Source organism: Heptranchias perlo, unplaced genomic scaffold (assembly GCF_035084215.1).
Source record: "Heptranchias perlo isolate sHepPer1 unplaced genomic scaffold, sHepPer1.hap1 HAP1_SCAFFOLD_49, whole genome shotgun sequence".
Lineage (NCBI taxonomy): Eukaryota > Metazoa > Chordata > Chondrichthyes > Hexanchiformes > Hexanchidae > Heptranchias > Heptranchias perlo.
In genome coordinates this window covers 8,443,551-8,461,452 of record NW_027139505.1, presented here as the reverse complement: position 1 = coordinate 8,461,452, position 17,902 = coordinate 8,443,551, and the positions used below count along the sequence as shown (strand labels likewise).

Here is a 17,902-nt window from a genome sequence, read left to right as displayed (position 1 = left end):
GCTGTGGCAGGGGGTTGGGAACCTGAGCAGGGAGACAGAGGAAAGCTTGTCAGGAAGGGGCACAATGTATGGAGTAAAAGGTATAGTGTTAAAAAAGGAAAAAGCAGGAACTACGTGACACAAAACATATTTGAAAGTTCTTTATCTGAAAGCACGTAGCATTCGTAACAAAATGGACGAGTTAACGGCACAAATAACTACGTATGGGTATGATCTTGTGGCTATTACAGAAACATGGCTGCACGGTGATAACGACTGGGAATTAAATATGCCAGGGTATTTAACAATCCGGAAGGACAGGCAGGAAGGAAGGGGATGTGGGGTGGATATGATAATAAAGGAAGGAATCACTGTAATACAGAGAAATGATATTGGAACAAAGGATCAGGATAATGAAACAGTTTGGGTGGAGATAAGGAATAATAAGGGGAAAAGAACACTAGAGGGCGTAGTATATATGCCTCCAAATGGTAGCAACTCTGCTGGAAGAAGTATTAATCAGGAAATAGTCGGGGCATGTAACAAGGGAACAGCTATAAGTATGGGGTATTTTAACTATCATATTAACTGGACAAATCAAATTGGGCAGGGCAGCCTTGAGGAAGAGTTTATTGAGTGTATTAGGGATGGATTTCTTGAGCAGTCTGTAACTGAACCTACAAGGGGACAAGCAACCTTGGACCAATCCTGTGTAATGAACCAGGATTAATTAATAATGTCCCAGTGAAGGATCCCCTTGGAATGAGTGACCATAACATGGTTACATTCCATATCCAAGTAGAGAGTGAGAAGATTGGTTCTCAAACAAGCGGACTGAGCTTGAATAAAGGAGACTATGATGGTATGAGAGCGGAATTGATTAAAGTGGACAGGGAAAATAGATTAAAGTGTAAGGCGGTACATGAGCAATGGTGTTCATTCAAGGAGTTACTTTACAACTTTCAAAAAAATATATATTCCACTGAGGAAAAAAGGGTGTAAAAAAACGATAGCCATCCGTGGCGAAGTAAAGAAATTAAGGGTCGTATCCGACTAAAAGCAAGGACATATAAGGTAGCCAAACTTAGTGGGAGGATAGAAGATTGGGAAGTCTTCAAAAGACAGCAAAAAGTTACTAAAGGTTTGATTAAGAAAGGGAAGATAGATTATGAAAATAATTTAGCTAAAAAATATAAAAACCGATAGCAAGAGACTCTATTGTTATATCAAGAGAAAAAGGGTGGCTAAGGCAAACGGGGGTCCCTTAGAGGATGAGACCGGGAAATTAATGGTGGGAAACATGGAGATGGCAAAAATGCTGAACAAATATTTTGTTTCAGTCTTTACGGTAGAGGACACTAAGAATATCACAACACTGGACAAACCGGCGGCTCGAGGCGGGGAGGAGCGAAATACGATTAAAGTCACCAAGGAATTGGTACTCAGTAAATTAATGGGACTCAACGCGGATAAATCCCCTGGACCTGATGGCTTACATCGGAGGGTCTTGAGGGAAGTGGCAGTAAGGATTGTGGATGCTTTGGTAATAATTTTCTAAAATACACTGGACTCGGAAAAGGTCCCGGAAGATTGGAAAACTGCTAATGTAACACCTTTATTTAAAAAGGGTAGTAGGCAGAAGGCTGGAAATTATAGACCAGTTCGCCAAACATCTGTGGTTGGTAAAATTTTGGAGACAGCAGCAGAACATTTGGATAAACATAATTTAAAAGGACAAAGTCAGCATGGCTTTACGAAGGGGAATTCATGTCTGACAAATTTGCTTCAGTTCTTTGAGGTCATAACGTACAGGGTGGATGAAGGGGAACCAATGGACATAATGTATTTAGAATTCCAGAAGGCATTCGACAAGGTGCCAAATAAAAGATGATTGCTCAAGATAAAGAATCACTGGATTGGGGGTAATATTCTGGAATGGGTGGTGATTGGTTATCTAACAGGAAGCAGAGAGTTCGGATAAATGGTTCATTCTCGGACTGGCAACCAGTAGCCAGTGGTGTTCCGCAGGGGTCGGTGCTGGGTCCCCAATTCATAACAATCTATATTAACGATTTGGAGGCTGGGACCGAGTGTAACGTATCAAAGTTTGCAGATGATACAAAGATGGGAGGGAAAGTGGAGAGTGAGGAGGACATAAAAAACCGACAGGGGGATATAGACAGGCTGGGTGAGTGGGCGGAGATTTGGCAGATGGATTACAATATTTGAAAATGTGAGGTTATACACTTTGGCAGGAAAAATCAGAGAACAGGTTATTATCTTAATGGCGAGAAACTGGAAAGTACTGCAGTACAAAGGGATCTGGGGGTCCTCGTGCAAGAAAATCAAAAAGTTCGTATGAAGGTGCAGCAGGTGATCAAGAAGGCCAACGGAATGTTGGCTTTTATTGCTAGGGGGATAGAATATAAAAACAGGGAAGTATTGCTGCAGTTATATAAGGTATTGGTGAGACTGCACCTTGAATACTGCATACAGTTTTGGTGTCCGTACTTAAGAAAAGACATACTTGCTCTTGAGGCAGTACAAAGAAGGTTCAATCGGTTAATCGCGGGGATGAGGGGGTGGACATATGAGGAGAGGTTGAGTAGATTGGGACTCTACTCATTGGAGTTCAGAAGAATGAGAGGCGACCTTATTGAAACATATAAGATTGTGAAGGGGCTTGATCGGGTGAATGCTGGAAGGATGTTCCCAAGGATGGGTGAAACTAGAACTAGGGGGCATAATCTTCGAATAAGGGGCTGCTCTTTCAAAACTGAGATGAGGAGAAACTTCTTCACTCAGAGGGTAGTTGGTCTGTGGAATTTGCTGCCCCAGGAAGCTGTGGAAGCGACATCATTGAATAAATTTAAAACAGAAATCGACAGTTTCCAAGAAGTGAAGAAATTAGGGGTTCCGGGAAGCGGGCAGGAAATTGGACATAAATTTAGATTTGAGGTTTGGATCAGATCAGCCATGATCTTATTGAATGGCGGAGCAGGCTCGAGTGGCCGATTGGCCTGCTCCTGCTCCTATTTCTTATGTTCTTATGTTCTTATGTAACTTAGAATCATAGAAGGTAAGAGAAAAGAAACAGGCCAAACGGTAAAGAAATTGATCAAACTGCAATTATAGTGAATTTGAAACAATGAAATGCAGTGGGGAAAATACCCAGCGGATCGGTCAGTATCCACACAAAGGACAGGGTAATGGTTCGGATACAACTCTTGAGTGGACCGAAAACAAAGTGAAATAGTTTTAGTGGAACTGGGAAAAGGGCAGATCGGAGGCGACAAACAGGAGTTCGAGGGAATTTCATGAGTTGACTGAACTGGAATGTCCTTCAGGAAATTAAGGAACTGAGAGGTGACAAAAATTCCCTGCGGAGTAAATGAGAGACATTTCAAGAACAAAAATGTTAAAATGGTGAAAATGTCAAAGATCCGAACAGGGAAACTAACCAAACAAACTGTGGAGAGCGCGAAACCGAGGCAGTGGAGTGTTTTGTTCTCCCCCATTCATCACCGGGGGTTAATACTACCTTCAGCGGACTCACAATCCGGGCAGTAGAACTTGCGGTGGAGCGTCACTCCCCGGGAGAGCACTTTAGGAAATTGCATGCCATCAGCCCATAAAATGCTGTCAATTACTTTTAATGGAATCCAGGTAAATAGAAGTGAAAATGTGGCAGGGTTGTAATGGACGGGCGATCTGACACCACCTGCTGAAGGTGGAAATCTCGGCAATCGAGTCACAGAGTCATGGTAAAGAGGAGCAGGAGTCGGCCATTCGGCCCTTCGAGCCTACTCCGCCATTCAATAGGATCATGGCTGGTCCTCGATCTCAATACCATATCCCCGCTTGCACAATTTTTTACAGTCTGCTTTTTTGTTCCATGCAAGTAATCTATTTTTCCCTCTTAATCAATGTGTCTGTGCGCAATATAGCGCTGATATTACTGACTGTATCTTTGCGCAGTATAACGCTGATATTACTGACTGTATCTGTGTTGCTTGTAGAGCTGATATTACTGAAAGTGCCTGTGCTCAATATAGCGCTGATATTACTGACAGTGCTTGTACTGAATTTGGAGCTGATATTGCTGACAGTATCTATGCTGATACTATACAGCTTAATGATGACAGTATTTGTGAGAATTATAGGGTTCTCACACTGACGGTGTCTGTTTTGATTCCACAGCTGGTATTACTGACAGTATCTGTGCTTAATATAGGGCTGATATTACTGACTCTACCTCTGCTCAATTTCGCCCTGTTATTACTGACAGGACCCCTGCTCAATATAGGGCTCATGATTCTGGCACTATCTGTGATGATGAAAGAGCTGGTGTAATAAAAATATTCATTCAATTACATAGAATGTTGCAGCTCAGGAACAGCCCATTTTGCCCAACAGGTCTTTGCCTGGATTTATGCTCCACACGAGCGTTCTCCCACATACTTCATCGCACCCGATCAACTTATATTTCTATTGCTCGCCCCCTCACGTATTTAACTGTCTTCCCTTGAAATGCATCTGCACTTTTCGCCTCAACCATTCCATGTGGTAACGAGTTGCACATTCTCACCACTCTCTGAGTAAGCTGTATCTCCTGAATACTATCTTGGATTCATCAGTAATATTTGAAATTCATGGCCTCTAGTTTTGGACTGCCCTCAAGGGGAAACATCTTCTCTAGGTCTACCCGAAGGAACGCCTTCCGAATATAAGAAAAAATCGATCAGGTAATCGATCAGTCTTCTCCTTAATAGAGAAAATAGACACAGCCTGTTCAGTCTCTAATGATATTGTTACAGAAATAATGCATTAAACAAGTAACGACAGGAATGAAAGGAAAGCAATGCCGGACAGGAACAATCCAGGCCATAATCTTCTCCCTTAGGACCGGATTAATGCAGGCAATCTCGGCACAATAAGAACATAAGAACATAAGAAATAGGAGCAGGAGGAGACCAATCGGCCCCTCGCGCCTGCTCCGCCATTCAATAAGATCATGGCTGATCTGATCCTAACCTCAAATCTAAATTATGTCCAATTTCCTGCCCGCTCCCCGTAACCCCTAATTCCCTTTACTTCCAGGAAACTGTCTCCAAATATAGAGCACAGTTTAATTCTGACTGGACACAGGTTGGAACAGTGGGTCTGTTTACTAAACTATATTTAACAAAGTTTATCTTCGATTCTCTCGCATCGATTATCTGATCTTAACTACCCTGGAATTCTGCGAAGTTCACCACACGGACTGCAGCGCTTCAAGAAGGCGGCTCACCACCACCTTCTCAAGGGCAATTCGGGATGGGCAATAAATGCCGGCCCTGCCAGCGATGCCCACATCCCATGAACGAATAAGAAAAATAAAGAACAGATGGAGCTCAGCCTTAAATAAAACCAACCAGTCACAGCCCATTTGGTTCGGGTACAGTGCAGACACATCCGTCCGAGGAGAAAGTGAAGCCACCCAAAGCGAGACTTCCATGGATGACTAAAGGGATAGAACTTAAAATTAAACAGGAAACGGAGGCTCATGGAGAATATAAGGTTCATAATACAGTTGAGAACCAGGCTGAATACAGAAAGAAGAGATGAGATCTAAACAAAAGGTAATAAGAGGAGCAAAAAGACAGATTCAATAGTCACTTTCAAAGGGGAATTGAATAAAAAACTTGAAGGGAAAAATTTACAGGGCAATGGGGAAAGAGCAGGGGAAAGGGACTAATTGGATAGCACTTTCAAAAAGCCAGCACAGGCATCAAGGGCCGAATGGACTCTTCCTGTGCTGTAATTACTGTGATACTACGATACACCCATTTAAAGGCAACGTTCAAACCATCCAGTGATGAAGCCATTGTGCAGAATTTATGGTTAACCTTCACATTCACCAAATGCCGGAATTCATAATCCAGTACATAAACGAACATAGGAACAGGAGTAGGCCATTCAGCCCCTCGATTCTGTTCTCCCATTTAATTAGATCATGGCTGCTCTGTACCTGAAATCTATTTACCTGCCCTTTATCCATTTCGCTTGATAACCTTACCTAAAAAAAACTGCCGCTTTCAGTCTTCAAAATTTCAGTTGACCCAAAATCCATAACCTATTGGAGGATGGAATTCCACATTTCCAGTAAACTTTGTGCGAAAAAGTGCGTCACTATTTCACTCCTGAACGGCCGAGCGCTAATTTTAATATTGTGCCTCTTTGATCTGGACTCCTCCATCAGAGGAAATGCCTTCTCTGTATCTAATGATTGTGAGGTATTATATTTTGGTTCGTAAAAAAAGGGTCACATACTGCTTGGATAATAAGTGTCTAAATAGTGTTAAGGAGCAGAGGGTTCTGGTGGTACAGATATAGAAATCACTAGCTGTAGCGATGCAGGTTAATAAGGCCACAAAAAAGCAAATCAAGCACTGAGTTTTTTCTAGACTTGTTAAGCAGAGAAGTTAAGTTAAGTTTGTACAGAACCTCGATTAGGCCACACTTGGATTACTGTGAACAGTTCTGGCCTCCATATTATAAAAAAGGATATAGAGGCACTGGAGAAGGTGCAAAACATAATTACTTGGATGATACCAGAACTGAGAACGTATACCTGTCAGGAAAGATTGAGCAACATGGGGCTCTTTTCCATTGCAAAAGGAAGATGGAGTGGTGGCCTGTGAGAGGTCTTTAAGATGATGTAAGGGTTTGAGAGTATAGACTTAGTGAACATGTTTCCACTTGCGGGAGAAACCAGAACACTGGACCATAAATATAAGATAGTCACGAATAAATCCAATATGGAATTCAGCAGGAATGTTGTTAACCAGAGAGTGGTTGGAATGTGGAACTCACTACTACAGGGAGTAGTTGAGGCGACTGGCATTTAATGGAAGTTAAATATAGTCATTGTGGCGAAAGGAATAGAGGGGTATGCTGATAGGGGGAGATGAAGGGAGGAGGTTCGTGTGGAGCATGGACCTTTTCTGCCGAACGACCTGTTTCTGTGCTGTTCGTTCTTTAAAATTCTATATAATTGCTTGTGGAATCTTTTATCATTTTAGAAATTTCATTTAATGCACTCTGACTACATGTGTCTCCGGCCCGAATGAATCTTCAATCCTTGTCAACAAACATGGGCGGGGGGAGGGGGGGATTAGAGAGAAATGGGGACATATCGCAATCTGTCCCTGGGATTGATCACGACAATACGCCCCTCGGAATTATCACCACGATCTGTCGCTGGAATTGATCACAACAATCCGTCCCTCGGAATTATCACCACAATCTGTCCCTGGGATTGATCACAACAATCCGTCCCTCGGAATTATCACCACGATCTGTCGCTGGAATTGATCACAACAATCCGTCCCTCGGAATTATCACCACAATCTGTCATCAAAATCTTTCTCTCTTCGGAAACTTCCAACCCGGGGAGGGGCTATTTATTACTGTCAGTGAAGCCCCTCAAAATGAGGGCAATCCAATCTTTATACCAGGAATGGTCCATTCCGGATTTAGCAATGTAACTGGTGTATCTGCTGAATTTTTACTGTGATCAATTTAACTGTTAAAAATCAGTACTCATTCCCACATTGAATGAGGTGATTGATGCTCAACGATAGTTTAATTCGGCGGTTAAATGGTTAATGTCCTCTCTTACAGAAACAGCCTCTCCTCAGCTCACTGACGAAACACTGGCTCTTGGCCCCAGGGTTGAAGCGCAAACATTAGAAAATCGATGGGTCTTCAGTAAACAATGTGCCTGATGCAAATATAACAATTTATTTCTAACAAAGTATCTGTTTTACTGAACTTCCCTGGAACAAGAAGAGAAAAAGTAAAATTTACAACTGACTTTGTTCACAATTGACTTGGCAGCGAATTGTCAACCCGGTTCGATTTGATTCAACCAGAAAGGCCGCTCCCTGTTCTGAAACAAATGAGGAATGTTTGTGTTGAAATCCATCCTGTTGTCTGGAAGCAGCTTTCACGGAGGGAGAAACTCTGAATCTCACATAACAAGGATCAGATCAAATTCCGAAGTTGTGAACTGCTGAAATGAAGCAAAGAACGTGTGCTCGATTGATTACAATGAAATAACAAGGATATAATTTGCAAAATCTACACGGACATTGCGGGACGGAAATTCCTTGCGGTATCAAGGTAAGGTTAATACAGTGTCAATTTGTTTTTTAATTAACTTTATCTGCCCGTTCCTCTTTTCTAAAGCCGATTTCCCGCGGTCAGATATGTTCCCTGGCATCGGGAGCTCTCCATTCCTCGCGGATGGAACAATTCACTAATTGTTCGCTCAGACACTGAATGAAGGCCCGCTATTTCACACAGCGAATTTCAGGGCTTATCCCTTCATGGACCCCACCAATCTCCCCACAGACACATTTTAAAGCGGTGACAGGACAGAAAGCCTGAACACGAACTCTGGAGATTTACACCATCCTCGTCGAGCGGTGCCTCCACCCCATGTTAGAATTTGATATTCAGTAAACAGGGGTGGGAAACTGTCCGTTCTCACTCTGTATGCATTTATTTTTAACTGTGACACTGGCTCTTTTTACTCACTGAGTTGTTTTGTGCCCGGTACAAATTATTGAACTGATCAAAGACTGATCGAACACACAGTTCAGCTCAGGAAAGGGTTAACACATTCGCAATGGCCGATTATTGCTCTCTGCCGGGCAACTGGAAAATCAGCCCATGGTTTCCCGAGGCCGGACTGAACGTGATCCAATGACAGGATGGGAGCAAAGTCGGAGCGAACAATTATTCCTGATTAATTATAATTAATTCGTTCAATGCGAATTAGATGGGCGAATGGAGCAGGGACTTCTGTTTTCTCTAAAATATATTATTGAGGATGTTATTTGTTAAACTGGCTCAATTGAAGAAAGAAAGGCCGCTCCCTTCAGACAGAAACAAAGTTCAGGAATGTTTTAAAGGGAAACCTGTTCAGGGCTGAAACCATCTTTCACACAGATCGTTGCTTGCTGATCGTTAATCTTGGTAATTTGAAATTATTCTTTTAATATCAACAGTTAGGAGGGTCCGATCACAAAACTTTAAATTAAAAAAAAAACTAAATTTACCAGCAGTCGGTAGCCCCTTCACGAATCTTTATATAAAAAGTAACTACTGAAATTAACAACAGATAGGAGAGTCCATCAATAATCCATACTTAAAAAGTAACAACTCAATTTACCAGCAGGTAGGAGGGTCCATCACTAATCTTTATATAAAGAGTAACCAGTTACATTACCAACAGTGAGGATGGTCCATCACTAATCGGTATATAAAAAGTAATTACTTAAATTACCAACACTAATTTTTATATAAAAAAGTAACTGCTGCATTTCCCAAAAGGTAGAGGGTCCATCATTGATTTTTTTCCATCGAAAGTAAACACAGAAATTACCAACAGTTAGGAAGGTCCATCACTCATCTTTATATAAAAGGTAACCACTGAAATTACCAATATGGAAGAGAGTCCAACAATAAACTTTATATAAAAAGTAACCACTAAGATTACCAACAGGTAGGAGTGTCCATCAATATTTTTATACAAAAGTTACAACTGGAATTACCAATGGGAAGGAGGGTCCATTCCTAAACATTATATAAAAAGTAACGAATGAAATTACCAACATGGAGGAGGGTACGACAATAAACTTTGTTTAAAAAGTAACCACTAAGATTACCAACAGGTAGGAGTGTCCAACACCATTTTTTTTTAAAAAGTAACAACTGGAATTACAAATAGGAAGGAGGGTCCATCACTAATCGTTATATAAAAAGTTACTACTGAAATTACCAACAGGTAGGAGCATCCATCACTTATCTTTGTACAAAAAAATAACGACTGAAAATGCCAACAGGTCGGAGTGTCCATCACTAATTTTTATATAAAAGTAACAACTGGAACTACCAATAGGAAGGAGGGTCCATTACTAATCTTTATTAAAAAAAATGTAACCACTAATGTTACCAACAGGTAGGAGTCTCCATCACTAATTTTTATATATAAGTAACAACGGGAATTACAAATAGGAAGGAGGGTCCATCATTAATCTTTATGTAAAAAAGTTACCACTGAAAATGCCAGCAGGTCGGAGCATCCATCACTGATCTTTATAAAAATAGTAACTAATAAAATTACCAACAGGAAGGAGGGTCCGTCACAATTTTTTATATAAAAAGTAACTACTTATATTACCAACAGGTCGAAGAGTCCATACTGATCTTTATATAAAAAGTAACAACTCAATTTACCAACTGGTATGAGGGCCCATTGCTATAATTTAAATAAAAAGTAACTACTGAAATTAACAACATGGAGGAGGGCCCATCATTAATTTTCATATGGAAATTAACCACTAAAATTATCAAAAGGGAGGAGGGTCCAACACTAACTTTTATTTCAAAGGTTGCTAGTGAGATTACCAACAAGTAGGAGGGTCCATCACTAATCTTTATATATAAAGTAGCAAGTCAAATTAACAACAGGTAGTAGGATCCATCACTATTCTTCATACAAAAAGTAACTCCTGAAATTGCTAACAAATGGTGGGGTCCATCACTAATCTTGATACAAATTTAAGCACTGAAATTAACAACATGTAGGAGGTCCAACACTAATCTTTATACAAATGGTTACTACTGAAATTACCAAAAGGTAGGAGCATCAATTACTTATCTTTATATAAAAAGTAAGAAGGAAAATTACCAACAGGGAGGGGGGTCCATCACTAATCTTTATATCAAAAGTAACTGCTCAATTGCCAACACGGAGCAGGGTCCATCACTAATCTTTACATAAAATGTAACTACTGACCTTACCAAAGAGGAGGAAGGCCCATCACTAATCTTTATATAATAAGTAACAACTCAATTTAACAACCGGTAGGATGCTCAATCAGTATTTTTTTTCTAAAAAGTAACTACTGAAATTAACAACAGGTCGGGGGATCCATCACTAATCGTGATATAAAAAGTAACGACTGAAATTACCAACACGGAGGAGGGTCCATCACTAATCTTTATATAAAAAAAGTAACGACTGAAATTACCAACAGTTAGAAGAGTCCACACTAAATATATACATATAAAGTAACAATTAATTTAACAACAGGTAGGAGGGTCCATCACGAATCTTTAAATAAATAGTAAGTATTGAAATTACCAACAGGCAGAAGGGTCCATCACTAAACTTTATACAAAAAGTAACTTCCGTAATTACCACCAGGTATTGGGTGCATCACTTATCTTTAATTAAAAAGTAACTACACAAACTACCAACAAGGAGGAGGATCCATCACTTATCTTTATATGAAAAGTAACAACACAAACTACCAACAGGTAGGAGGGTCCAGCACTAATCTCCACATACAAAGCATCGACTGAAATTACCAACAGGTAGGGGCGTCCATCATTAATCTTTATATAGAAAGTAACTGTTGAAATTACCAAATGTTAGGAAGGTCCATCACTAATTTGACAAAAAGAGTAACTGCACAATTTAAAATTGTTATTACACTAGTTTCAGCGAATAACTTGAACTTTAGTTTGAAGAAATTACTTACTGAGATTAATCGCTTTTACATTTCCACAGTGTGGAAAGGATAGTACAGTGACTGATAGTTTGATTAGTTGCTCTTGCCTGTGTGCACACACAGAGTGAGACACGCGCAAAAGTGGAGAACTATGATTGTAAAATAGCCGTCGAATCTACAACTTATATAATTGTGGTGCTTTCTGAGATTGTAATACCCCTAAAATAAATCCAAAAATAAATGTGCAGCACCTGTTTAAAGTTACACAATTCATAACATTATACATTGGTGTTAATATTCGAAGAACGGTTTAAAATTCCTCACCACCTACAGTGCTCATTAGTCAGGTGCTGATACCATGAGAGATATGGTAACTATATGCAAATGGTACCACCAACCAAAACACATCTCCATGAACATACGGACAATGTCACTACCCATCGAGAGTAAAGAAATCACACCCAGCTCCATTTGGGTTTTGCAGATAGATATCAGGTGCAAAAAAATCATAGAATTTAACATCAAAACTCAACAAATCAAAAAAATTAAAAAACAAATCTGTGAGTAAAATAATACAATAGCGCCAGACTGGGTAAAACTGAATGAAGGATCATTTAATTCATCACCTCGCTCCATATCGCCCTCCAGAACATTCACTTCCTCAGGAATAAGTCTGGTGCTTGCCTGCAACGGAAGTAAATCTTCCCAATTGGTGCTCCCAGTGCAGAATCTCGGCCGTCTGGAACTGGGTTCTGGAAATCAGCGGGAGTCATTCGGTTTCACTGGGCAGCTGTCTGTGCCGCACCTGATTTGGAGAGTTGATCGTAACAGTCGGGAAATGCTCGATCCTAGAGCTAACAGCTGTTGTACTTATGGGGAAGGAGGGACTTGATATCACATTTAACAAGGCAACGTTCCTCCCTCTCATTTTAATATTTCAGTCTAACCCTCCTATTGATATACTTATTACAGAGCATCACATTCTTGGAACGCCTGTCACCACCATGGCTGAAGGTCCAAACAGGGGAGAAGAACCAACATCTTCAACAAGAATGAAAATAGACACCGGTAGGTTCAGAACAATCTTTAAAATATCAATTGTGTCCTGATAAACGGTCCAGATCATGAACAAGTTCCTGTTGCTCAAACAGGAAGAAGAAACCGAGCATATAGAGTGCAGATAAAAACAAAGTGAGTGACCATCTACCGGGCCAGTGCAGTCACAGTTGCAGGGATCTCAGTACTGGAACTGTCCAATAGACACCTGATGTTATGGACTGTAAGGCGGACAGAAACAATGACTCAGATTGGTCTTCCTGAGTAACAGTTTGAAACCAGGGAGCAGTGGGAGGCAGCCCGAGTGGGAGAGAGGTGAGAGGCAGGTGGGGCACAGGAATAGGAGAGCGAGAGTAGTGCGAGATTCTATAGTCAGGGGAATAGACAGACTCTTCTGCAGACCTGAGTAGGTCCAAATGGTAAGTGGCCGCCCGGGTGCCAGAGGGATGAACTTCCTGAAACAGGTGGGACCATCTCTGGAAAGGAAAGGAGAGCGGAAAATAGTCATGGTCGGAACCAATGACACGGTTGGAATTCCGTTTATAAAGGGAACATTAAAATTTGAGCTCCAGACTAAAAACCAAGGCCTCAGGGTGGTGATCTCCGAATTGTTTTGCACTGGGCCCTCACTGAGGACAATATGAGGCAGGTGAATGTGCGGCTGCAGGGCTGGAGCAGCGGGGAAGGGTTCATGCATATGGTGAGTTCAGGGAGAAAGGAAGGGACGGTTACGATCTGAACCAACCAGCAAAAACGATTTGACAGACTGGGTATATGGAGCAGTGGGAGGGTTTCACCTGATAAAACTGGAGCGTGTGAAATATCCGGATCAGAGACTAGAGAGTGGAAATAATAAAACTGTTGGAGCAGGAACAGAAGATTTATGAATTCTTGAAAAGTTATTCGCAAGACAAAAGGAAGGAGGCTTTTGAAGTAGTGACAGAAGATGTAACTTGATATCTAAAAATAAAAAACAACGAGAACGTGTCAACATTCCAATGAATTGGAGTTCAGATTGTGTGTTGTGTCAGTGAATCTACAAATCATCCAAACACGTTTGGAAAGTCAGACTCATGAGCGATGTGATCCAGTATGTATAAGACAGGGCTGGATTGCATGAACTTTTTTGGGAGATGCAATATTTCCTTCAATTTCTAAAATTGATGGCAGATGTGAAAATGTTGGTTTCAAAGAATCAAAGTATCACAGTATCAAACTATCTACAGTAAACGTATTCCATACAAAGGTGTCGATACAGCATCTTCAGCGAGACTGAGGAGGATGTGGAGCCATATTTCGAGACAACTGTGGAGAAGGATTTGGCTCTGAATTTAATAGCCGAGGTGGATTATTCACTGAGCTCAGAGAAAACGCACCCGAGGCTGTTAAAGGAAGTCAGAGAGCAGATCGGAGGGACTCTGACCACAATTTTTCAAAACGCACAATTTTTAGAACACAATTGTTAATGAAAATATCCAGGTGGACTAAAAGAGTCCAAGTAATGTCTGTGTTAAAACAGGGAGAATGTTGCAGTCAGATAAATTGAGACCAATTAGACAACGTCATTTGTGGGCAAACTTCTCGAAACTGAAATTTCACATCGAATTATGTATGATTCAGTCAAGGCTGGAACGGATTAACTGTAGATATTTGACATTGTATTTGACCAATTTGATACAGCCTTATTGAGACGTGACTATATCGATCAATGGATTGTAAAACCTGCGGTATATATGGGTTTTCAGAAGGTATTTGATAACGTGGCTCACAGGAGGCGGCAACCGTTTGGTGTAAGAGGAAATGTAACCGCCCGGAAGGAAGGTCGATCATGTTTTTAGTTTTCTCCATTGTTGTTCACAGACCGAACACTGCGATCACTGAGGCCTTGACAAAGTGTGACGGTTACCAACTGTTTTAGTTGACGAAATTCTGTCGGGACAGACCAGAACAGGCAGTTGAAGAAGGGGTGGACGGAGTCAGCTCGTTGTCAACATACAAGAGGCATTTCAGTGGACAAGAACATCGGGTAAGTGGGAGGGGATCGGGATGAGTTTGGATTATTTAAACATCACAGAACTGACAGGATATCAGAACTTCGAATCATAGAAGGTAACAGAAGAGAATGGATCAAACTGCAATTATAGTGAATCTGAAGCAATGAAAGGCAGTGGTGAAAATACCCAGCGGATCGGTCAGTATCGGTACAAAGGACAGGGTAATGGTTCGGATACAACTCTTGAGTGGACCGAAAACAAAGTAAAACAGTTTTAGTGGAACTGGGAAAAGGGCAGATCGGAGGCGATAAACAGGCCTTAGAGGGAATTTCATGAGTTGACTGAACTGGAATCCAGTTCAGGAAATTAAGGAACTAGGAGGTGACATGAAAATGTCTGCGGAGTAAATGAGAGACATTTCAAGATCAAAAATGTTAAAATGCCTAAGACCCGAACAGGGAAAATAACCAAACAAACTGTGGAGAGCGCGAATCCGATGCCGTGCAGGGTTTTGTTCTCCCCCATTCATCACCGGGGGTTAATTCTCCCTTCAGCGGACTCACAATCCGGGCAGTAGAACTTGCGGTGGAGCGTCACTCCCCGGGAGAGCACTTTAGGAAATTGCATGCCATTAGCCTATAATATTTGGTCAATTACTTTTAATTGAATCGAGGTGAATGGAAGTGAAAATGTGTCAGGGTTGTAATGGAAGGTCGAACTAACACCACCTGCTGAAGGTGGAAATCGTGGCAATCGAGTCATAGAATCATAGTAAAGAGGAGCAGGAGTAGGCCATTCGGCCCTTCGAGCGGACTCCGCCATTCAATAGGATCATAGCTGGTCCTCTATCTCAATACCATATTCCCGCTTGTAGAAGTTTTTACAGTCCGCTTTTATGTTCCTTGCAAGTTCACTCTCATAATCTATTTTACCCTCTTAATCAATCTCTTGGCTCGTTTTTGCTCAATTCTAAACAGCTCCCAATCCTCAAGCTTGCTACATTTTATGGCAAATTTATGTGACTCCTCTTTGGATCTCATCCTATCCTTATTTTCGTTGTTAGCCATGGTTGGGCCCCTTCTCCTTTTGTGTTTTTGTGCCAGAACGGAATGTATAACTGTTGCAATTCATGCATTCGTTCCTTAAATGTTAGCCATTGCCTATCCACCGTCATGCCTTTTAATGGAGGTCCCAAATCTATCATATCCAACTCACTCCTCATTCCTTCGTAGTTTCCTTTGTTTAGATTTAGTAGCCGAGTTTCGGATTGCTCCACTTCACTTTCGATCTTAATGAAGAATTATATTCTGTTGTGGTCACTCTTCCCTAAAGCACCCCGCACAATAAGATTATTAATTAACCGCTTCACAGTGCACAATACCCAATCTAGGATAGCCTGTTCCCGAATTGGCTCCTCAACATACTAATCTAAAAAAAAACATCTCGCACATACTCTAGGAATTAATGCTCCAAAGTATTATTGCTAATTTGGTTTGGCCAGTATATATGTAGATGAAAGTCACCCATGATTAAGTGGGGATTGAGGGATATGGCGCCTTGTTGTCTATAGGTGCTTGAGGGATAAGGGAGGTAGTTTTGGAATGAGGGATTTTTTGTGAGCATGGGTAGGTTGGGTTGAGTGACATGGGGAGAAGGTGTAGAGGTGGGGATTGAGGGATATGGGTAGAATGTGGGTAGGTGGGGATTGGGTGCGTTGGGTGCGTTTGTGTGATCTGTGGAGATGGTGATTCGGTGCGTTTGTGGGATACAGAGGGAAGGTGGTTGGGGGGGGGGGATTGTGGACGATGCTGAGAAGTTGCGCAGATGAGATTGAGGGATATGGGGTTAAGGTGCGTTGTGTTGCTTGAGGGATATGGGGATGTGGTTAGTTGGGATTGACTGACTTGGTGAGAAGTTCGGTGGATGGGATTGAGCGATATGGTGAGAAGTTGGATAGGTGGGATTGAGGAATAAGGAGATAATGTCGGTAGGAGGGGATTGAAGGAAATGTTATGAAGGTGGGTAAGTGGGGTTGTGAGATATGGTGAGACATTGGTTAGGTGGGGATTGAGAGTTTAGGGGAGAAGGTTGGTAGGTGGGGATTGAGGGATAAGTGGGGAAGTTGGGTAGGTCGGGTTTGAAGGATGTTGTGAGAAGGTGAGTCGGTGGCATTGAGGGATATGCGTAGAATGTGCTTTGGTGGGGATTGAGTGATATGTGGGGAAGGTGGGAAGGCGGGGATTGAGGGATATTGTGAGAATATGGATAGATGGGGTTGATTCATGTGGCGAGAAGGTATATAGGTGGCTTGGTGCGATTGAGGGATATGGTGAGTGTTTGGGTAGATGAGGATTGAGGGCTATGGGAGGTAGATAGGATGGATTGAGTAACCTGGCCAGACGATGGATGGTGTGGATTGAGCAATATGGGGAGAAGATAGGTAGGTGTGAGTGAAGGTTATGAGGAGAAGTTTTGGATTGAGTGATATGGTTTGAAGGTGTGTAGATGGGGATTGAGGGATGTTTTGAGGATATGGGTATGTGGTTTTGAGTGTTATGGGGAAAAGGTGTGTAGTTGTGGTTTTGAGGGATATGGGGTGGTGGTCAGATGGTATTTAGGGATATGGTGAGAGGTTGGGTTGCTGGGGTTTGAGGGATATGGTGTGAAGTTGTGTAGGTGGGATTGAGAAATAAGGAGAGAATGTGGGTAGGTAGGGATTGAGGGATATGTGGGACGATAGGTAGTTGGGAATTGAGGTATATGCGTAGGTGGGGATGAGTGATATGGGGAGAAATTCGTTCGGTAGGGTTGATGGATATGGTGAGAAGGTGGTAAGTTTAGTTGAGGGATATTTTGCGAAGGTTTGGGTGGTTGTGTTGACTGATGTGGGGAGAAGATCGGTCGGTGGGAGTATCTCCCTTTTTCCCTGTCCCCCTCCCTCTACCCCTCTTTCTCTCTGTGTGACTCACTCTCCTCGCTCTCTACTCGTGCACTCCCTCTACTCGCTCTCTCGCCCCTTTCTCTCTCCCTATCTCTCTCTAGGCCTCTCTCTCCGTTTCTGTCTCACTCTCCTCGATCTCAAATCGCTCTCACCCTCTGCTCCCTGTCTCTCTCTCTCCAGTCTTTGACCCATCCCCAACTCTCAATCTTTGTCTTCCGTTTCTCTGTCCCCCCAGTTTGCCTCTCTTTCTGTCTGTTTCTTTATCTGTCTGTCTCTTTCTTTCTCCCTCAACCCCACTATATCCCTGTTTGTATTATTCAGACTCTCAAAGTTTGTCTCTCTGTCTCTCTGTCATTACACCGCCC

The 17,902-nt window shown here is 41.8% G+C and overlaps 1 long non-coding RNA gene across 9 annotated transcripts in view; it reads left to right on the top strand.

Moving 5' to 3' along the window:
• The window catches only part of LOC137313856 (uncharacterized), a 271,375-nt gene that overhangs the window by 201,825 nt on the left and 51,648 nt on the right, over positions 1-17,902 (top strand). For 8 of the 9 annotated variants that reach the window (XR_010961095.1, XR_010961093.1, XR_010961094.1 and 5 more), the window contains 3 exons: positions 7,645-8,145; positions 12,519-12,614; positions 14,463-14,628. This is a non-coding gene — a long non-coding RNA (uncharacterized lncRNA). Of the gene's footprint in view, positions 1-1,319; positions 1,952-7,644; positions 8,146-12,518; positions 12,615-14,462; positions 14,629-17,902 lie in introns of those variants that run through there. The other variant, XR_010961096.1, reaches the window with a different exon arrangement.